The sequence below is a fragment of the Narcine bancroftii genome, chromosome 2 (genome assembly GCF_036971445.1).
Source record: "Narcine bancroftii isolate sNarBan1 chromosome 2, sNarBan1.hap1, whole genome shotgun sequence".
NCBI lineage: Eukaryota > Metazoa > Chordata > Chondrichthyes > Torpediniformes > Narcinidae > Narcine > Narcine bancroftii.
In genome coordinates, this window is record NC_091470.1 from 317,661,629 (window position 1) to 317,685,179 (window position 23,551).

The following is a 23,551-nucleotide window of genomic DNA, read 5'->3' on the forward strand; positions in this document are numbered from 1 at the left end:
CGATGGTCATCCATTCTGGAGACGTGACCCACCCAGCGCAGCTGGATCTTCAGCAGCGTGGACTCGATGCTGTCGGCCTCTGCCATCTCGAGTACTTCGATGTTAGGGATGAAGTCGCTCCAATGAATTTTGAGGATGGAGCGGAGACAACGCTGGTGGAAGTGTTCTAGGAGCCGTAGGTGATGCCAGTAGAGGACCCATGATTCGGAGCCGAACAGGAGTGTGGGTATGACAACGGCTCTGTATATGCTAATCTTTGTGAGGATTTTCAGTTGGTTGTTTTTCCAGACTCTTGTGTAGTCTTCCAAAGGCGCTATTTGCCTTGGAGAGTCTGTTATCTATCTCGTTGATGTGAATGAACCAGTATAAAAGATTGAAGTATCAATTACTTAAATACAAAAGACCTGGAGATGAGAATTTTCCTTTCCCTGCTGCATGTTGAAGTCTTAAAAGAAACATACATTGGTGATACAAAATGCATGTTTACTTCAGTATTTGGCATTGCTTTCAAATCCAAACACAGCTCAGGCCAAGATTACAATAATTACTAACTTGTGTATGGTAACATGATGATTGAAGATTGAGTGCTCCCTGTTAATTATTTTTAATGGGAAAAGTACTTTTAATAAGGTTAGGCATGATCTTACATGACATGTACTTTCCTTTGGAAAAATTCCAAGGAATAGAGTACCTTCAAGCCATTAGGTCTACCTCACCATGTCTGAAAATAGAAGCACACATGTTGGAATCTGACACATACACCAAACTGCTGGAGGAATTTAATGGGCCAAGCACCACCTGCGGAGGCAAAGGGATGGTCGACAGAAGTAAAATATATCTATAAAGAAAATTTCTGCTAATATTTCAGGGCCTACCTATTATAGAGTAGAAAGAAATAGGAATTGACTTGATATTGTTAAAAGGCACATCGACATTTCTTTCACTATATAATTTCTGACTGCTGGCCTGATGCCTTCTTTCTCAAAAGGTCATTTCAATAATAATGAGATCAAGTTTATTGCCACACACAAGTACAATGCACTGATCTGGCAGGCACTTTTTGTAAAATTAGCCAAACAATAGATACATTAAAACACCAGTTTGGTAAGAGATAATAAATATAATGTTAGATAGATAATGAATATTCACAGCTAATGTTAATGGAAGGAAAAAGTTTCAGTTAATGGAAAAGAGCAATGGTGTAGACAATCATTTTGTGGTCCCTGATTAATTTATGATTAGTGTAGTAAGGAGGTTCAAGAGCCTGATAGCTGTTGTGGGGGGGGGGGGGGGGGTGGAGGGGGACTTTTTTGTACCTGGAGGTGTTAGATTTCAGATTTCTGTACCTTCTACTTGAAGGTAACATCAAAAAGAGATTGTGAACAGGGTGATGAGGTCCTTTATGATGTTGGCTGCCTTCTTGAGGCATTGCCTGCAGTGAAATGTCTGCAGTGGTTGGGAGGTTGGAACTGGTGCTATGTTTGCTTTCTTTTGTAGTCTTCTGCTTTCCTCGACACTTAGATTACCAAAATTGGCCATGATGCACTCAGTACAATTTCCACAGGGCACCTGAAGAGATTTGATAACATATTTGATGATGTCAAATTTTCTTAGACTTCACTGAAAGTAGTAGCATTGGTGTGGTTTATTCACAGTTGCCTAGATGTGAAGACTTCAGGAAAAGTGCTTAGACCCCAGAGACTTGAAGGCATCAACCTTCTCAAAACACTGGACAGCAATTTTTATCAAAAGTTTCCCTTCCTGAAGAAAAAATTGGGGATTATGATGGACAACTTCAACCTGAACACAAAGATAATTTCAGATTTGCTGCATCACGTAGAAAGTTGGAGAAATATTAAAGAACTTTTATTGAATTTGGCATGTTTAATCAAATAAAGATGCATAGACATTGTGTTAGTTCACCTGTCCTAAAAATGTTTTGCACTCAGCATTTGGATGCCTCTCATGTCAATGTTCAATAATGGTTGGCCAGCATTGAGGAATTCAAAAATCTATTACCATGTTAGTCTCTGACTACAGGGAAGAATCCAAGTGTGAGGGCAGAAAATAAATTTTCAATGACTTGTTGCAATTCTTGGGTTTTGTATGTTTGAAGTGAACTTAAAATATGACAGGAGATCACAAAAGTTGTTTATATAGTTGAAAATGTTAAAATGATTTTTTGTGATCAGCAGCCAAAAATTGATAAAATACACCCAAAAGTTTTCAGGAAACAAAATCTTCATTGTCCAGTGTATTATGTGAAATTGCCAAGTTCAACATTAAGACTGAAAGGCCAGATCATGAGCTCAGGTGGTATTGCCAGAACTTGCATTGGGTTTTGATAGAGAAATGGCAGAGTCCACAGAGTGGGAGTGGGTGAAGTAAACTTACAGGCAACTGGAAGTCCACATTCATCTTTGGAGTAATGTTCTGCAAAGCATTCACCTCATCTGACTGTCTTTCCTCAGTGCACCAAGTGTTGAACAGTAAATTAGTGGAAGTACCTCTAAATTGCCAATTCACGTGGACAGAGTAATTTTGTTCCTGGATACTGGGGAAGGAGGTGGTAAGCGGCAGGTGTTGCATTGACAGTGGCTCCCTGGGAATGTGCTGTGCCCAAGAGAATATGTGTTTCCAATTGTCATTTGGAACTGCAGTATCCTCATCCATTTGCCTCCATTGGAAGTGAATGGAACTAAATGTGCAGGGCCAAGTTCAAAGTGCTTGACATGTTCACACACATGTTGCTGACAGCCAAATAAAGTTATTCTCTGAATATGACAAACATGCATTTTGTGCAAGTGTAAAGCATTTACCCCATTTCAGCACATTTAATTATTGAACTCAATAAATGCTTTTCACTCAATCCACAAAACTAGAACCCTTCAGTTCTATTTTTCCTTTTCAATTTTATCGTGTATAATAACGAGCATTTCCAGTTTTGATGCTGAATAAATAAATACATAGAGAACATTACAGAAAAGTATACAGGCTCTTAGGCCCACGATGTTGCCCTGACCTAAATAGTCCACAACAATCTTATCCTTCCCTATCTCACACCTATAACCCTCAATTTTTCTTACAGCCATGTGCCTATCTAAGTCTCCCAGAGCCTGTCTCTAATACAGTGAGGTATATTTCATTTATAATTTCTTAATGCCCTTGTCCTCAAATGCAAAATTCTGAACATGCCACTTCAGAGGCTTGAACACAGATCTACCTTTAAGTCTGTTTGTACCAAGATCATGTTGCATTACTGCTCTATTTTGGAGTCCTAATCTAACATTTTGTGTAGACATGCCAAATTCCACCACATTATTTAAAAGGCCAAATGTGGTGGAATCTGGCATGACTACACAAAATACTAGATCCCTGGTGGCCTGGCCAATATTTATCCCTTACTCAACAAAATTAAAATTGATATTTTAGTCATTATTTGATTGTTCTTGTACAAATGTAAACTCCAAATTTCCTGTATCACAACAATGCCTGCACCTCAATCTGACTGTAAAAGTAATGTGGGATGTTCTATAAAAGGTGTGATTTTTAAAAAAAATCAATAACAATTGAATTGAATTTTTTTTATCAATTCCCATTACTGAAACCAGTCTGAATTATCCAATAATATTATACTACTGACATTGCTGCATTCAGATCCAAGAGAGAAAACCAAAGGACATCTCTGGGTTCGTCTCCACAGGAAGCACTTTCCGCCCTGTTAGTGACACTGTTATTAACAGGAAAAAATGTTTTCCATGGCTTCCAAAAGCACAACTTACTGAGCAGATCAGCAAAGTGTTTATATCTATCTATATTAAAAAAAACTTATGCCATTATCAACTACTTTAGCACCTTCCCCTGTGACCACAGGAAGCCCTCACCACCATTTGTGCCCCAAACAGTCCTTAGAAGTGGACCAACACTTGTGAATCTGCGAGAGTTATCAACTGCATCCAGTGCTCCCGTTGTGGTCTCTACAGAGAGACTGGATGCAGATCGATTGATCACGGAGCACCTTCGCTCTGACTGCATAAGTGACAGGGATCTCCCAGTGGCCAACCATTTCAATTCTGCATCCCACTCCTGCAATGGCATATCTGTCCATGGCCTCATAATACTGTCAAATCCAAACTAACCATAAATTGGAGGAGCAACATCTATTTTCTGTCTGAGCACTCTCCAACCTGAAGGCATTAACATTGACTTCTCCGGTTTCTGGTAGCCTACTCCCTATTCTCCCTCTCTTCCCCATCCCTCTGTCTTCTTTCCTTCAGCTCTTCACCCTTTCCCTCTCCATTCACAGAGCCATCCCCCTTCCACTTGTTTGCTAGTGCACCCTCCCTCCCTTATCCTCCTATTACCTTCAGTATATGGGACTATGCCCTTTCTCACCCCCACCATTTTGTTCATACTTTGATAAAGAGTTCAAACCTAAAACGTTGGTTAGGTATCTTTGTTATATAAAGTACATTGTTTGATCGGCTGAGTTTCCCGAGCATTGTGTTTTTACTACAATCACGGAGTCTGCAGACTTTGATGTTTTACTCTCGTTTTTATATTCACCTTTCTCCACAACTCCTGGAGGCATATATCAATAGAAACAAAAGGAGATAAATAAATTGGATAGCTTTGCAAATGAATGTAGGGATTGGGAAGCATGATTAACCTTTGCCCAATCAATCCGATTTGGGCAACATACATTTCCTGATCTGTTCATTAACAATCATCAGACCATAATGATATGACTTGTAATGTAAAATTGATTAATACCACAGCAGAGGACAAATTTGTGGAATGGCTCACAACAGTTGAATGTACCCAGAATCATATCTGCATTTGCCTTTATTTGTTCAAGATTTATTTATTTATAAAAGTGCATTCGATGGTCATTTTAGGTTGGGACCCCTTGGTTAAGAGGCTCCACCTCCTCCAGACAAACCCCTAGTACTACATGGCCATCCCTGATGGGCACGGGGTTACATTCTCAATCTGGGATTTGGCACCATCGACCACCAACAGACACTCTGCCCCACTGCTATCTTGGGGGTCCCTGAACCTGTTGCTGAACACACTCCATCCCCCGGCAACTGTTGTCACAATGCACCAGCACCACATTCCCTCTGCCCTTAACCTGTCCCTTCCCTGCCCCCCCCCCCAGAGTACTGTAACTGGTAATGACAGACTGACCCCACAGGCTGTTCAGGGTACCACAGCTGTGCCCCAACCATTACCACATTAGCTGTGGCAGAGGAGGCCCCTGACAGACTACCTGTAAAATATGTATATACATTTGCTTCATTTTCTTTTTTCCCCATCCCACAGGACTCTTCTTAAAAAGGAGGGATGAATGTGGTAAACCACTGTTACACTGATTGGCTACGACCGGCTGGACACCTCCTGAGACCAATCCTACCCATAACCCCTTTGCATGCTCCTAATTCACCCTGCCATGATCAGTCAATGAGGTTGATGGATGCTCCAGTCTATAGTGAATAAAAGCCTATCAGGTTCACAACCTGCCTTTTGCAGTAATTGATGGTGCATCAGTAATAAAGGTTGTTGTATGGGGTGGTGAAGTGGCAGATGGAGTTGAATCCAGAAAAGTGTGAAGTGATGTACTTTGAAGGTTAAATTGAAGGTGGTGTGCTTGATTAATGGCAGGATTATTAGCAGTGTGGAGCAACAGAGGAACCTTGTGATCCAAGTTCCTGGATCTCTCAAAGGTGGCAAGTTGATAGGGTTTTGAAGGTGCAGGATGCTGGCCTTCATTAGCTTGCGTATTGAGTTCAAGAGCTGTGAGGTAGTGTTCCAGCTTTGTCAAAGTTGGCTCAACAGAAAACAATCTGGTTAGACCACACTTAGAGCCTTGTGATAGGTTCTGGCCATCTCATTTTAGGAAGGATGTGGAAGCTTTGGAGGAGGGTGCAAAGGATATTTACCAGAATGTTGCCTGGATTGGAAAACACATTTTCTGAAGGAAGGCTGAGCAAGCTGAGGTTCTTCTCATTTGAGTAATGGACATAGAGAGATGAATGAATAGAGGTATATAAAATAAGTTAGGGTGGACACCCAGCACCTTTTTCCCCCAGGGTGACAATGGCCAATACAAGAGGACATCTGTACAAAGTGAGGGGAGGAATATTTAGGGGAGATATATTTAGGGGAGACATCACAGAAAGTGGAGGCCTGTAATGCATGACAGGGAGCAGTGGTGGAGACTGGTAGAATAGAGATGTTTACAAGACTCTTAGATAGCTCTCCATTTTTCTTACATCCATGTGCCTATGAGTTGTGATAGGGTGAAAGGTTGGCTTGATCATGGAGTATGTTAAAAGGGTTGTCGTAACATTGTGGGCCAAAGGCCCTGTATAGTGTTCTGAGCTGTTCTATATTGTATATTCTGTATAAAATTTGGCCCTGCTCCAATTTGGATTTGAACTTGACAATCAATGTTACCCTTTTCCATCACTATCTTAAAGCTAATGGAATTATCACAGGTCTCAGGAAACCAGTTTTAGAATGCTCATTCAGCAGTTCCACCTGAACTGTGACACTCATGAATTATTGGGCTTACTTGACAAAATGTTCAAGTACCTATTAACCATCTGATTTTATGAAAGATGGAAATCTGAGTTTGTCCAGGTACATAATGAAGACATAGGATGGAGATCTAGAATGAACAACAATGGGTAGGGTAACAATTGAAACTTCAGTGGAGGCAGGTCAGTGCTTTCATTCCCCTGATGCCCAAAAGGTACAGATTTTATTTTATGGGATTGCTCATTTGAAGTTGGCAAGAAACTCTAGCATTACTGTATCCTAATTGGACATTTGGCACCAAAGCACATTGTTGAAAGGCATGTTTAAGCAACTGCTATGGACCCTGAAAAATGAAGTGACAGCAATGGATCAGCGCCTGTGCAATTGGGGCGATGGCCTTCAACTGTTAAATAGCTGAGCTTTTTCCACTGATATCTTTGGCTTGGCTTCGCGGACGAAGATTTATGGAGGGGGTAAAAAGTCCACGTCAGCTGCAGGCTCGTTTGTGGCTGACAAGTCCGATGCGGGACAGGCAGACACGGTTGCAGGGGAAAATTGGTTGCTTGGGGTTGGGTGTTGGGTTTTTCCTCCTTTGCCTTTTGTCAGTGAGGTGGGCTCTGCGGTCTTCTTCAAAGGAGGTTGCTGCCCGCCAAACTGTGAGGCGCCAAGATGCACGGTTTGAGGCGATATCAGCCCACTGGCGGTGGTCAATGTGGCAGGCACCAAGAGATTTCTTTAGGCAGTCCTTGTACCTTTTCTTTGGTGCACCTGTCACAGTGGCCAGTGGAGAGCTCGCCATATAACACCATCTTGGGAAGGCGATGGTCCTCCATTCTGGAGACGTAACCCATCCAGCGCAGCTGGATCTTCAGCAGCATGGACTCAATGCTGTCGACCTCTGCCATCTAGAGTACTTCGACGTTAGGGATGAAAGCGCTCCAATGGATGTTGAGGATGGAGCGGAGAGAACGCTGGTGGAAGCGTTCTAGGAGCCGTAGGTGATGCCGGTAGAGGACCCATGATTCGGAGCCGAACAGGAGTGTGGGTATGACAACGGCTCTGTATACGCTTATCTTTGTGAGGTTTTTCAGTTGGTTGTTTTTCCAGACTCTTTTGTGTAGTCTTCCAAAGGCGCTATTTGCCTTGGCGAGTCTGTGGTCTATCTCATTGTCGATCCTTGCATCTGATGAAATGGTGCAGCCGAGATAGGTAAACTGGTTGACCGTTTTGAGTTTTGTGTGCCCGATGGAGATGTGGGGGGGCTGGTAGTCATGGTGGGGAGCTGGCTGATGGAGGACCTCAGTTTTCTTCAGGCTGACTTCCAGGCCAAACATTTTGGCAGTTTCCGCAAAGCAGGACGTCAAGCGCTGAAGAGCTGGCTCTGAATGGGCAACTAAAGTGGCATCGTCTGCAAAGAGTAGTTCACGGACAAGTTGCTCTTGTGTCTTGGTGTGAGCTTGCAGGCACCTCAGATTGAAGAGACTGCCATCCGTGCGGTATCGGATGTAAACAGCGTCTTCATTGTTGGGGTCTTTCATGGCTTTCATGCCATCCACTGATATACATTTGAAAGATATACTGCAATTTGAATTCACCCCAGTGTTGATCATGCTTTGTGTAAACATTCTTGAGGTCCACAGTCAATATCATTTCAACTTGTTATAAGCTGTGCATCTTGGAAAGATTAGTGCTCTAAACTGAGCTGTAATTTGATTAAATATTTCAATGAAGAATTGGAATCCTTTGAACAGTGTTTGTAACAAGCAAAGCAGTGTCAAGCTCAGAGGTCATCTGAAACATGTCATACAGTGTGTAATGGTGCTGAATTCCACCCTGAAAATGGTAATAGGCTAGTCTTTTAGAACAATGTAGAAGATGCACATCTAGTTTTCTTGGATTGGATATTGAATCATATTTTACTCAAATGACAAAATCTTAACAGAAGTATGTTATTATGTGAATTAATAATATTAAATGGATTGATTTTTGATTTGAACCTTATTTTCCTACAGAAATAGCATATTAGAAACTTTCACCCTCTGCTCATGGCTTTCTGCTTAGTTTCTAGAAATGCCTTCCTAAGGCCAGTTAGTTTAACTTCTATTGTTGACAAGATGATGGAATCAAAATCAATAGCAAATAATAATCATTTTGGGAAGCTGAAGATAATCAAACCAGATCAACATGTTTTTTTTTATAAAAGTGGTGGGTGCCTGGGCTGATGATGGCTCAATTGTCATTAAAAGTTTTCCCAAATGGAATATCAGGAGCGGTTTTCAATTGGGCATATTTGGAACAACACCGAATATTTCATTTGGGTCCTCTCAAAAATGGATGGCATTAACATTGACTTCTCCATTTTCAATTTGGCCCCTTCCCTGTCTCTTTTCCCCCCATCCCTCTGCCTCCTTTCATCCAGCTCCCCACCCCCTTCATTCAGAGCTACTCCCTCCCCTATCACTTAGCTTTTTTTCTCTTCTGCCCTCCCACTGAAATCCACCTGTGACTTTTTGCCTGTCGGCCTCTGCTCCTCCCCTGCCCATTCTTCCCTCCTCTCCCCACCTTTTTATTCAGGTGCCTGTCTGCTTTTTTGCTTAAACCTTGAAGGGCTCAGGCCTAAAACTTTGGTTGTACATCTTTGCCTCCTATTGATGCTGCACGACCTGCTGAGTTTCTCCAGCACTTTTGTATGTTACATTTTATCTTTCACAGACTGTTAAACTCACCAACTCTTCTATCTCTAATGAATGATAACTTCTTCAAGGTCAAAGTCCAATTAAAATTCTTTTCAATTTTCATCTCACTTATGAATAATATCAAATCCAACTGAGAATAAGCCACAACTTTTAGAATTCAGCAAATTTTCAGAATGCCAATTTAGTTACATATTTACACATACAAATACACATTCACCCAAATTTTCCTTATGTGAAGCAGTAAGAGATTTAATGGGAACCTGAAAGGAAACATTTTCATCCAGAGAGTAGCGAGTACCTGAAAGGCACTTCCAGAGAGAATATTTGAAGCAGAGTTCATGACAATATTTTTCAAAATGCCTAGGCAAGCACTTAAATCACAGGAATAGAAGTCTAGGGGCTAAGTAGCGTCTGGTAGAGTTAATGCAGATGGGCATCACGTGGTCAGCATGGAATTAGTGGATTGAATAGCCTGGTTCTATACTGTAGGCTTCTATGATCTATAAATTTGTCACTAACCCGCAATCTCAACAAAAATAAATTGGTTTGTTCCAGATAATACTGCTTGTTGCCTACCTTAATAATTTATTGGTTTTCTTAACAAATATTGATATATCACTTTTTTTCCAAGCATGACGCATCAGTGATTTTGCCAGGTTTATAGGGTTGGATAGAATTTCAAGCAACCAGCTGGATCTGAAGTTGGTTTGATTGTACAACCACTGCTTTAATGGAAGCAATCTAACATACATGAATAATCAGTTTTAATCACTGAGTGGGCAGTTGGAAATCTTCCCCATATCTCCATCATGTGAGGTAGAAGATTTCTTTCTATTTAAAAAAAAAAGGTTAAATGTCCTTCTGGCCTATGATCCTATGCCACCCAATTAACCTACAAAACGCATACATGTTGAAAGGTTGGAGGAAACTGGAGCTCCAGGAGAAACCCATGCATACACGAGAGAACTATTGAACTCCTTACAGTCAACACCAGATTTGAACCTGGGTTACTGGCGCTATAATAGTGCTGACCTGATCTCAATTAAGTCTCACGGGCTTACTCACTATACAATACATGGCCTTCAAAATAAAAACACTGCTAGACTTCTAATATTCAATTATGAGATGTGCCAGATCATCACTAATGGTTTTTGTGAAGATGCTGCCTATGTCTGTAACACTCTCAGTGTGCTGTGACTGAAGAAATTTTATGACTTTAATTGAGTGACAATTGTGATGGAATATTTGGGAATGTTTTTGGGAGATAAATAGGTAAAATTAGAGAGGGTTACATACACAAACTTCAAAACAGATCTTATTTGAAATACTGAAGAATTTATAGTCAGTGACTTTACAGAAACTATGGAGAATTCATGAACATTTTACAAGTAGGGGCTAATTGAAATGATGTCATGAAATGAATAGGCTATCATCTTGGAAGAGCCAGGTTTTGGACCTTTTTGCAAGGTTTTTGACCTCTCTGTAAAGAGCTCAGAGGTAATTGAGAGGTTTCTTTACCTAAAAAAAGAGATGGACTAGAAGACCAACTCCTATCGTTTGCTGGAGAAGGTCAGGTGTTTTGCAAGTGAGAGAGAGAAGGACATGCTGCTGGCAGTTTGAATCTCAGACAGAGAGAGACAGAAGGGAGTCTTGGACTGTGTGACATAGAAAGCAGCAACAAGCCAGGAAAAGCTTGTTTGAACTGAAACAGAAGCTCCAGAGTGGTGAATGGCTGGAAGTGCTATCTGTCTGATGTTTCTCTTGGAAACAGAGGAACAGAAAGGAACCTCTCTTTCAGGCTACCACAGAGTTATCATCTGGAGACCCTGATGGGGCAAGTTTCATCAGCAAGACATTGAGGTGATTAATGGTGGTACCTCAGTTGTGGAAATCCTAGAACAACAAATCTCTCTCTACAAACCTACAAGAACCTTCCATTTACCTTTTAAGCACCAAAGCCTGGTGAACTTTATACATGTTAAATTCTGTGTACAGTACAAGAATTGCCTGCAACCAGTGAACTTGGAAGAATGAGAAGTGAGATTGAACTGTGAACCAAAGAACTTTTCTTAAGTTTACAAACACATTACATACATGTGTGCTTAGAATTAGAAGGGGGTTAAGTTGGGTTAGTTAAGTTAATAGAGATAAGTTAAAGTTTGATTCAGTTTTCATGTTTAAAGAGGATTAAAAACAACTTTTGTTTATGTAACTACTTGTGTTGCTGTTGGGTTTTGGGGTCCTTTGGGCTTGTAACACAAAGAAGAATAGAGGTAATTTCATGGGCTTGCTAATCTTGACTATACAATTAGCAGAATTTGCACATTTAGAAAGTGCTATCAGATAAGCCTTGTTGAGTTTTCCTGGAGTTCCTGTGGTCACCATGCACTCCCACCATTCTCTGGCAGTAAGGAACTAAATATTTACAATAGTAGAAAGGTTGCCAAACTGGTAGACTGATTTGTCCTGTTTGTGAACCAATACTGTGAATATGAGAAAGTGTCATTTTTTTTTTTAAACATAAAAAGAACCAAAAGTTGGGTCTAGCGATGCATTTGGCAATAGGTATATCAATTTACCATTTGTAGGCAACACAGGTGGCGTAGCAGTGAGCACAATGCCTTCACAGTGCCAGCAATAGAGACTGGGGTTTGAATCCCATATTGTCTGTAAGGAGTTTGAACATTCTTCCCATGTATGCGTGGGCTTTCACCCAGGAGCTCCGGTTTCGTTCCACTGTTCAAAACATACCAGAGGTGTAGGTTAATGGGGTATAAACTGGGTGGCAGTGACTCGTGGGCCAAAATGGTCTGTTGTTGTGCTGTAGGTCTAAATTTAAATTTAAAATTCAAATTTAACTCAAGTAATGCAATGGATGCAAAACACAAAATCTGGAACTGATTTTAATCAGGCAGAAGAGAACAGTGATATTTTTATTGCCCCCCCCTTACACTTCTGGATCATCTTTAATTACAATTTTATTATGTAAGATAATAATGTGCTATGGCAGCCCCCCCCCCCCCCCACCAAATTTACATAGGAATAGTGGTGCAGTCATATTCTCCCAAGGACAATAGTCAATAATTTAAGTTACAAATAAACTTTTGTAACTTTAAGGAAATGGATCTTGGATCTTTTATTAAAAGTAACCAATCCATTCTGCTTTTGCTCCATTGCTCATTGTAAATTATCCTCTAGTTTGGAGGCAAAGAAATGAAATCTTCATTTGAAATTATATTTGAAACAGTTTTTATGAAATTGTTATTTTACACAAAAATAAGAACCTGAGATAATTGTTTAAGATTTACAAGTAGTTCCACCAACTGGAAGTATATAAATATTAATTCATCATATTGTATAGGTTTCTGTTTGAATGAGTACTGACCTGAATAATTACCTGAGTGTATGAGCATATTTCACTTAATGATGCATCTTCAATAATGTTAGTTGGATACATAAATATAACAAATTGAAACTCCTCCCATTTGAATCATGAATTTCAAAGATTCAGTACAAACTTCTATCCTGAATGACTGACCCCTATTTTGAAACTGTCTTGTCTAGTTCTGGACAATCAGGCAAAACAACTATATTTTTTGAATCTGCCCTGTCAAACACCATAAGCATTTTTCATTTTCAATCCCAAATGAGGTTCATGTATATAATTCAAAAATAAAAGGCTTTGCCCAAAAGACCAGACCTTGTGAATAAATTCATGTTGGCACTGCTAAAAATGGATGAGACTATTAGCTGCTGGTTTTAATCAAGTCTTGAACATTTTGTCCTGAATTAATAGTGACAGTTTAGAAGTGACTACAATCAGTAACTGTTGTTCTTGTACATTTCTAGTAGTTGTGATTAAATGCAAATTTCTTCATAAATTTAGCAAAGACAATAGATCTAAAGCTGAATCATTACTAGTGTGCAATTTATTAGGAATTGAAACTGGTTCATTGAAATTGATAATACAGGAATAATTTAATGAATCCCCAAATGACCATCATTCATTTGTCTATCTATCCATCCATCTATCTATCCTTCCATCTATACCCCCATCATACTGACATGCAAAGAGTTGCAAAGAAAAAAATTTGGAAACAACTATTAAACCAAAGAACACTACTGCACAGAGAAAGGCCCTTCAGCCCATTTAATCTGCCTCATTCCATTGACCTGTACTTGGACCAGAATCCACCACATCCTCCTATCCATGTAATCATCCAATATTCTCTTCAATTTCAAAATCAAACTCACATATTCCTCCTCCACTGGTAGCTCTGTCCGCACTTCTGCCATCCTCCGTGTGAAGAAGTTCCCCCAAGGATCTCCTTAAACATTTTACCTTTCACCGTTAACCCACATCTTGTTCTTGTCTCACCCAAACTCAGTGGGAAAGGCCAATTGCATTTACTCTATCCAAAGAAATCATAATGTTGTATACCTCTATCAAGTCCAAACCTATTTGTCCTTTCCCTGTAACTCAGCTCAAGTCCAGGCATCATGCTTGTTAATTTTCTCTGCATTCTTTCAATCTTATTTTTTAATCATTCCTGTAGGAGGCGATCAAAACTGCACAGAATATTTCTGCTTATTTCTAGCCTCACTGGCATGTGAAGTTATACGGAGATCACAACCCTGAAGGTCCTTTACTTTAACTTAACTTCTTGAACTCACTTTGCAGAACACAAGTCATTGGTCCAGTCATGAACCACAACATCCTGCTGCCCATTGTACTTTGAGAATGCTATGGCAACATACCATCTGGGAGTCAAAATCTCATTCGTAGAAGCCCATATCTGTTTCCCCATCACCACTTCTCCCTCCTTTCACTTCCGAGTCAAAGGGCCAAACTCCATGCCATAGACCTAACCACCATAGCTTGTACCTGTAAGGTCATCTCCCTTAAACATTATCCAAAATAGTGTATTTGTCATTGAGGAGAACTGCTAAAAGTATACTTTGCATTGTCCGTCTCTTCCTTTCCTTTGAACGATCACTTAGCCTCTCATTTCCTGCCTCTTAGGCAGAACTGTCTCCCTGTAACTTCTCTCACTTCTGCTTCTAGAATGATCTGGAGGTTCATCCAGCTCAAGTTCCCCAATGCAACCTGTAAGGATGCAATTCTTCCAGGTGAAATAATTAGCATCACTGGTGACTTCAATTTCTCACATTCTCCAAGCAGAGGATTCCATTTCCATGGCTGTCATTCACTCTGGGAAATTGGAAAAGACCTCAGCTACCTCATTCACCCATGCTCTCTTTTTCCCACTATGGTGCTAATGTCATTGCCCTGAGGGCTGAGGACCCTGTGATATCCATCTCCAAGGGCAACACCAGGACATTATTCAAGAGGGAAAACTCTTGCAAGCCATCATGCCCTGAGAGCATATCTAGCAGGGTACTGAAAATAGGCACTAACCAACTAGCCAGAGTGTTCATGGACATTTTCAACCTCTCATTGTGGAAGTCAGAGATTCTAACCAGCTTCAAAAGGGCATCGATCATCCCGATGCCCAAGAAGAGTAGTATGGGGTCCCTCAATGACTACCACCCAGTTGCACTAACATCTACTGTGATGAAATGCTTTGAGAGGCTGGTCATGGCCAGAATTAACATGTACCAGAGTAAAGATCTGGACCCAATGCAATTCACCTTTTGTCACAATCTCTCCATAGAAGATGCAATCTCGCTGGCTCTCCACTCAGCTCTGGATCACCTCAAACAGCAATTCATTGACTACAGCTCAGCCCACAGTGCTGGTCAGAAGCTACAAATTCTAGGCCTTTGTACCTCTCTCTGCAACTGGATCCTGGACTTCCTCATCTGAAGACCACAGTCACTATGAATTGGAAACATCTCCTCCTCAATGATCATCAACACAGACACACCTCAAGGATGCATGCATAGCCTACTACTTTACTCATTATGCACCCATGACTGTGTGGCCAGGCACAATTCCAATGCCATCTACAAGTTTGTTGATGACACCATAGTTATTGCCAGAATCACAAAGGGCAATGAGGAAGCAAACAGGAGGGAGATGGATCAGCTCATTGAATCAGCTCATTGGATCATGGTGTAATGACAACAACCTGTGCTCAACGTCAGTAAAACCAAGGAGATGATTGTGGACTTCAGGAGGAAGTCAGTGGATCACAACCCAGTTCTCATCAAGGGGTCAGTAGAGGTGAGAGTCAGAACTTCAAATTCGTGGGTGTCAACATCTCCAAAGATCTGTCCTGGAGTCTCCATATTGATGCAATCACAAAGGCGATTCACCAGCACCTATACTTTGTGAGGTGTCTGAGGAGATTTGGTATGTCATCAAAACTCTTAGAAACTTCTAGAGGTGAACCACAGAGAGCATTCTGGCTGGTTGCATCACTGCTTGGTATGGAGGCACCAACTCTCAGGACAAGAATAAACTCCAGAGGATTGTTATCCTGCGACATCACGAGCACCAGACTCCACTCTATAGAGGACATCTACACGAGGTGTTATCTTTTTTAAAAAAAAGTTTCTATCCTCTGTTCCCCACCACCCAAGCCATGCCCCCTTCACTCTGCTACCATCAGGGAAAAGGTACAGAAGCCCAAAGACCAGCACTCAACGTTATTAGGATAACTTTCCCACTGCCATCAGATTCCAGAATAATCAATGAACCAAAGACACTGCCTTACTTTTGGTACACTCTTATTATTTTTAAGAGTATTGTTGTAAATGGTTACAATATGCATGTTTGCATTATGATGAACACCACATTTCATGTCCTGTTCATGACAGGAAATGTTGATTCTGATTATGCCAACAAATGTCCCACCAAAGCCTCTATAGTGGCCACTCCTCTTGATCTCTTTTTTATTGATTGCTGGCTCAACCTCTCTCAGTAATCTCTCTCCACTCTCCGAGTTGCGACTCCTGCACTCGGCTTAAATTTAAAACCAACTCAAACAAAACTCCTGACACTTATCACATTGGTGCAAATCATTCAATCCAACAACACAGTTTTGTGTTTGGCCTCATTTGTACATTCCCAAGTCCCAGTTTCCAGTACTGGCATCAATCTAATATGTCAGAGACATCTTCCAGCCAGATATCCATGATGGCCTTTTCCTTGTGCAATTCAATTGGTTGCACAACCTTCTGCAGATTTGTGAGCTCTGATATTGGAAATCTAACCCGAGAATTGTATTGTTGTAAACCTGGCACAAACACAGCAGTGCCTATTCAAATGGATCTAAAATACTGGTTCCTTGAAGCAAGCTAAGTGGTTGTGTTTTCATTTACAGTATGTATACCATCATTTTAATTCACATGAAGTGTTTGGGCTTTTAAAATTCGAAAGGAGAACACTTTACAACATTTGGAATTTGTTATTTTGTTTGCATGTTCAATATTTTACTGAAGGGTGTCACACTGACAGCTGAGTCAATCTGTGAGACCAATGGGTGTGGAGCCGATGGGTTTTTTTTGTTAAAATCCTGCAACCACAAGTCTGTGCCCAAGAAGGCAGCGTTGTGCCAGGCAGCAAACCACAAGGGGTTGCAGACTCCAGGGGACCAGCAGACGGGCACTGGGGCATGAGAAACTAGAAGAACGCCCCTTGTTGAGAAGGAGAAGCAGGGGAGATGACAGACAGGAAGGTAACTAAGGCAGTTAGGGGTTTAATGGCTGAAGGACCCACATCGGCTGCTGGTGACGTGGTTGAAGGACTCCGAGGCTGCAAGCTGCTGGATACTGGCTCTTAGGAATCAGACATCAAAATTGGGATTTGAGGATAAAGAGGCCAGAAGGACTCCCAAATGGCTTTGAGCACTGAAGGCTTCCTGATCATATTAGGGGTTTGGATCTGGAGCTTGGGTTTACAATGAATAGAACAGGAATCTGCAGCTTGTCACTGGGGGTGCAAGTGAATTCAGCAACACCCTCTTTTGCTTCTCTTTCTATTATGTTAAGGATGCTAGGCAATGCTCATGGTGACTTTGTTTGCCTTCCAGCAGAGAAAAGTTTTAGTACATCATGTATATTACATTTTTCTGTATCATTAATTTGATGAAAAAGAAACCTTGAACATTGGCTGACAATCCGTTCTGGAAGTGCAGCTGGCTGCCTGCGCTGAAACAGTCCCCATGTTGCCTTGGGCCATTCCAAAGTGCTCGGAGCCCAGTTCCTATCGACTTAATTTGATATGTGCATCATCTTCCCCAATAAACACTTGTTAACGTAAAGCTTGTTTTTTTTTTTTAAATTGCAGAGCATCCAAACCGCACCGCAGTCATCATTTGTGCTGATTATTCAGGATTTCCCAGAATTCCAGCTTTCCTTTCTGAGTCGACCCCTCTATGGTCTATTTTAATTTATATATTCCTAACACCTTTCGTTCAACCCACGCCTTTGCTAATATTTTCACCATATGTTCCCTCATGTTACACTTTCTTGGTACTCACTGAATTCTGCAGCTCCTCCAGATCTTTCAATTTCAAAAGGAAAATCACATCCTTTTTAAACTTTCTCACAATACAGGTTGTACCTCTTTAATCCAGCTACGTTGGGACCTGGCCAATGCCAGACTGCAGAAAATGTTGGGAAACCCTATGTAAACATGTCAAAGGTAGAATAAAGCTTAAACAGGAAATAATACTGTGGAGAAACAGGGTGAGCAGTTAGCACAGTGCCAGTGATCGAGACCAGGGTCTTGTGCTGCCTGCAAGGAGTTTGAACTAACGGCAGCAGATTCAGACGTTCTGGACCATGGGAGTTGCCGGACCACAGAGTGTCAGAAGGTACAACCTGTATTTAATTTAATGGATAGCAGTAACAATGAACAAAGTTTTTGCTTTCTGAACACTTCTGGCTGTATGGATTTTGGACTACTGATTAAAACCCCCTTAAAATTTTCCTATCATGTTCAGTTTTCTAAAAAATATTTAAAAAAGATACAACCTATTTTTGTGATTTCCTGTCATATTTTAAGTCTACATAAAGTGCAATACATCATTGAAAATTCATTTTCTGCATTCGTACACTCTCTGCTGATCTTGGTGTCGTCAGTGACAAACATGATAAAATGTTTCACCAGTATATTGTGACCATGGAAAAGCAGTTTCAGAGCAAATGGAATCCATCAGTGTTGGCCAACTATCGTTGAAAACTGACATGAGAGGCATCAGATGCTGAGTACATATGAAAATCAGCAGCAAAACAGTTTTAGGTCAGTTGAACTAACGCAACGTGTCAGTGTCATTATGCCATTAAACAGGCTAAATTCAATACAATTTAATGTTTCTCTAATTTTCTACTTGATACAGCAAATTTGAAATGATCTTTGTGTTCAGCTTGAATTTGTCTATCATAATCCACAATTTTTTTCCCCCCAGTGAGAAAACCTTTGAGAAAAAAAATTGTTGTCCAGTGTAATTAGTTAAGGTGGTTGGACTCCCTTTTTGGAAGTTAAAAGAACACTGTCCTTCTAACTTAAACCCCATCCACTGATGTGTGCATTTCCTCCATGAACCAAAGTTATAATCACCCAGAAAATTTTAATTGTATTGAAAAACAAACTAAATTTGAATAGAATTAATAAATAATTTAAAATATTTTCAAACTTTATCATTTTTAAGGTCAAATTAGAACCACCCCCCTTAATTGCTCTTTGGTTTTTCATCAATAGGAAATATTATCGACTCCATCTCAGGTTAATTTTAGCTTTTACCTCATTGATAGCTCAACGGACAATTCAGATGAATTGGAAAGACAGTACCCCACCTACTCCATGGTTAGAGGAGGTCATGGCATTCCCAAGTTTAGAAAAAAAATCTGATACAATGCAGAAGATGTAAAGGTGAATTTTTACAAGATGTGGGCCCCATTCATGGGTTATTACCATATTTAAAGAATTTAGCTGTTTGGATGCTCCTGTGAAGCAATGTCTGGATTCCAAATGTCATCTTTCGTTTCCTATGTATATCAGCTATGCAAGTTAACTTGGTTTAGAGTGAGGGGTTTGATTAATGGGAGGGGGGGGGCTTTTTCTTTTGAGATTTTTTTCATAAAATTGGTTTGATCGAGAAGGGTACACAATTTGTACAATGTACACTTAAGGTATTATTTGAGAAGTACAAATTATCAGTCTTTTCTTATATTTCAGCCCATGTATTGGATTAATGTGTGCACTTTTTTTATTAAACTCAATAAAGATTTTAAAAATAACACTTTCTAGAAAAGAATGATTTAGATACATCTGCATTAAACTGATCTATCAAGTCATTATTTCACCAAAAATTATGAAATGAGTTTCTCCCTCTTTTCCAATCACTAAAAACCTCCTCCTCTGAGGTACATAGCTTTTCTAAATTCATAGCTTCTTTATCTTTGATCATCTTCTGATAATTACCTCTGATGCAGAATTTTAAAAAAATTACACTGCTCCTTCATCTTGAAGTTGACTTGGATGTGAAATTCAAGCTGAAAACAGCTAGGAATGGACAGGATTTGAATTTTAATCTCCACAGTGGTTCAAGCAAATCCAAAATAAAAATCACAAAAGGTGAAGAAATAATAAATTTGTTTTACTTTGGATATTTAATGGTTATAAAAATGTTAGGGACAGATTTTAAAGATAAGGCAGAAGGGAATTAGAATTTGCAAATCAACTGCAAACAAAGACAGCAATAAAATTATCACACCATCACTTCTGATACCCCCTGCTCTGATACCCCTCACAAGGCCTCAGCATCGTACGTCTATGCCCACAGTCAATATCATGCCCCTCAAATCATCTACTACCTACTGTCTCACCATCCACACCTATTTCTCTAGTGAGGAATACAAAGCATCTCTTCCCCCTTCCCCTCCCCCCACAATCCTGTCTAAAAACTCCTCTTGGACTCCCAGTCAGTTTCCTGCTCTTGATCTTTTCAACTCTAATTGCCAATGGGACAATCAATCACGTTAACTTCTCCAACAGACCCCCCCCAACCCATACTAACCTCACCACCACTGCCTCCAAATGCACAACTCTCCACATCAACACCAAATTCACCATCAAATTTCAGACTGGGAGGTATTGTTATCGAGATACTGGCCATTACCTTGCAGAGGTTCAGACACCACCTTGTTTTCTACTCCTGGACCAGGAACCCACTAACCATCGGAATATTATCACCCTTACTATCAAGGATCTCATTGCCCCACTGCCATCTCCAGCCTGATGCTTCCCCAACCTTGTACCACCCCCCTTCTTTCTCATGATACACAAATGCCAGGCAGACCCATTACTTCTGTCCCACCAAATGCATCTCTTCATATTTTGACACCATTTTGTCCTCCTTCCCACTGACATCTGCGGCACAATGCATGCTCTCCACCTTTTTGAAAATTCCCTGGTCCACCCCCCCCCCCCCAACCCCTCACGGATGTGTAATCACTATAATACAGAATGGAAGTATAAAATGTAAAAGTAAGGAAGGGATAACCAATTACAGCTATAATCCTGTGAATGACTGAGAATGTAATTAAATAGGTGTGATTTGTGCATTCTCAGTTTAGGAGTGGGATTCTGAGGTGGTGGGGCAGGGAGGGTAATAAACTAATCATTCCAGTTTTCAAAGAATATTTTTGAGGAGTGTCTTCACATTTCTTCCACTTACTGATGACATGCTGGGAAATGCCACATTGGAACTTGTGGCTTGAAGATTTGCTCCACTTTCAGTACAATTTAATTAAAGGCATGTTTTCTCCTTGAGGAATAGAGAGCAGAGGTACTTCTTGCTCTGAACTGTATAAAGAAAGAAGTTTACAATGAAGTAATTCCCTTCATAGCATGGTCCATTTTTAGCTATCACTTTGTAAATGAAAAGAAAAATAATTTAAAAACAGATGCTGGAAATCCTCCCTCTCCCTCTAAATCAGAAAAAGATTGGAAATATTCATTTGTAGGGAGTAATATAGTTAAAGTTTCAGGTCTGAGACCACACTGTGAAACAGCCTTGAACTTGTAAACTTGAATGTTTAAAAAAATAAATAACAGAGGCCGAGTTGCATTTTCTGTTTTTGTATCATCGGCTGGATCATCGAGGTTTGATATTCTTGCCAGAATCAAGGAAGCAGCCTAATTTTGCAATTTCCTTCTGCTGTTGAGAGAGTACTACCTTTCCTACATGACATGCACAGGAGCTTTATTAATCATAGACTAATACTTATCATTTCAAAGTGAGCCACTGAGCCCACATTAACCCTAATGAGTAAGTAAGACAGCCCAGAGAATCATCAGAATTGTAAATTATTGATTAAAAAAGCTAAATTTTTCATACTTGAGCTTTCAGTTCAGTGTTTCCCTTACTGGAAACAAATTCAGACTCAAGGCAGTATATGGAGCAGCATAAAAGGGTGAATAGCAATTTTTCCAGAACATTTCATTGGATTTGACGTAGGAGCTGGTTATCAAAGGAAGAAAAATGTTTCCAATCTCACCATGGTAAAACAAAAACAATCTCCATGAAAGCAAGGAGATTCAAATAAAGCTCACTGTATAACAGAGTGCATGCTGAATTGAAGAGAAAGACTCATTTTCAAGTCAGGATTTCCCAATTTTAAATAAAACATTCTTTGTGCAAGACCTCAAAATCATGATACATCCTTTCAGCTTGCAAAATATTGTACAAATCTGTAATTTTTTTTCAATTTGCCAGGACTGTAGGAGTTTATTATGTTAATAAAAATGGATTAGGTCGATAATTGCAAACACAGTTTACATTAATGGCATGGTTAAGCAGGACTCTGTACAGGAAGCTTAATTTCCTGAAGGAGGTGACATGGTAAAATTATGTTCAGTTACTTTCATGTAATAGTCGATCCATGTCTGGGAGCCTAGATTGTAATAATTACACACTTCTTTGCCTGATGTATGAATTTCTTTAGCAAACTCCATTAATAGAATAAATAGTGCTGGAAGAATATTTGACAGAAAATCATTAGTACCATCTGAATTCAAGCTTACACAATGTTAAAAAGAATGTTCAAATTTTTTTAAAATTTTCTTATTCATTTATTCTAATGTTTCTGCTAATCCAAAGAAGATTAGCTCAATTTCTTGCTTTGGCAGGTGAAGGTTATTCTAACAAGATCTTGGCTATGCATTTGAGAAATAATACAAAAAAAAGTAAATCTGGTCAATTAGGGAAATCTCTTCACTGGTCAGAATCTTAAATCTTACATATAAAGATGATAATTGTGGGTATTGGAAGCTAGTTAACACAGCCTGCAAATATGTCAGTGAGAGTTCCTCATTAACAAATACCCTTTCACAATTAGTCACATGATGCTGAGAAAGGAGGGAGGGGGAGGGGAAAAAACAAGCTCCTGGGGAAAAAAGAGAAAATTGAGGAAACACAGCTAAGAGAACAGAACTTAAAAAAGAGAATATTGAAAGAAGCAAAGGAAAACAACACTATCTTTTTGTCCTTCTTACCCATTAGTGTGAAGAAACCTCAAAATGTTTGTACCCCATGAGGATCAAGAACAGCAGCTTCATGGCAGGGAAGATGGAGAGCACACCCAACGTGTTCAGAGGCAGAAGAAGTCAGGATCATGACCCACTCCAGACAGGCCTCAATCTCCTGCCTGAAACCCAAAAAGTAGTGGAGCACGCAAGGTAGACGACTCAGGAAAAACTGATACCCCTGGACACTAATGAATATAAACCATAGCTATTGAAAAAAATCCAGAATTCTGTGGCATCATTAGAGCTCAAATAGAAATATTTTCCTAGGCAAACTACCTCCACTGCCAACAAATTTCTGTTAAGAGATACATTAAAAGCTTATCTGAGAGGACAAATAATTGGATCCACTAATGGAATTTGAGAGTATACGAGAGAGCTCAATGAATTGGAACAGGAAATATTGCAATTGGAAAAGACCTATTTTAAAAAAAAATCAAAAGCATACAGAATGTTATTAAAAAAATCTCAAATACAACAGTATGCAAACATAAAATGGAAAAAGCAATACTGAAATCCACAAAAAAAAGTACTAAGAGTTGGAGAAACAGCCTATACGGTATTATCTTGGCAGTTGAGGGCAAAGGAAACCACAAGAACAATTAATGCAATTCAAAAAAAGAGGCAGACAGCATCTCATATAAACCAAAAGAAATAAGTGAAACATTCGGGCAGTCCTATATGCAATTATATAAATCTGAATCAACAGGTGACTGATAAAATGGAGGAATTTGTCTAATTTGAAACTGCCAAATTTAGAGTTTGAGGAGCATGAAGGATTAGATACTTCCTTCTGAATAGGAAAAGGTCTGAG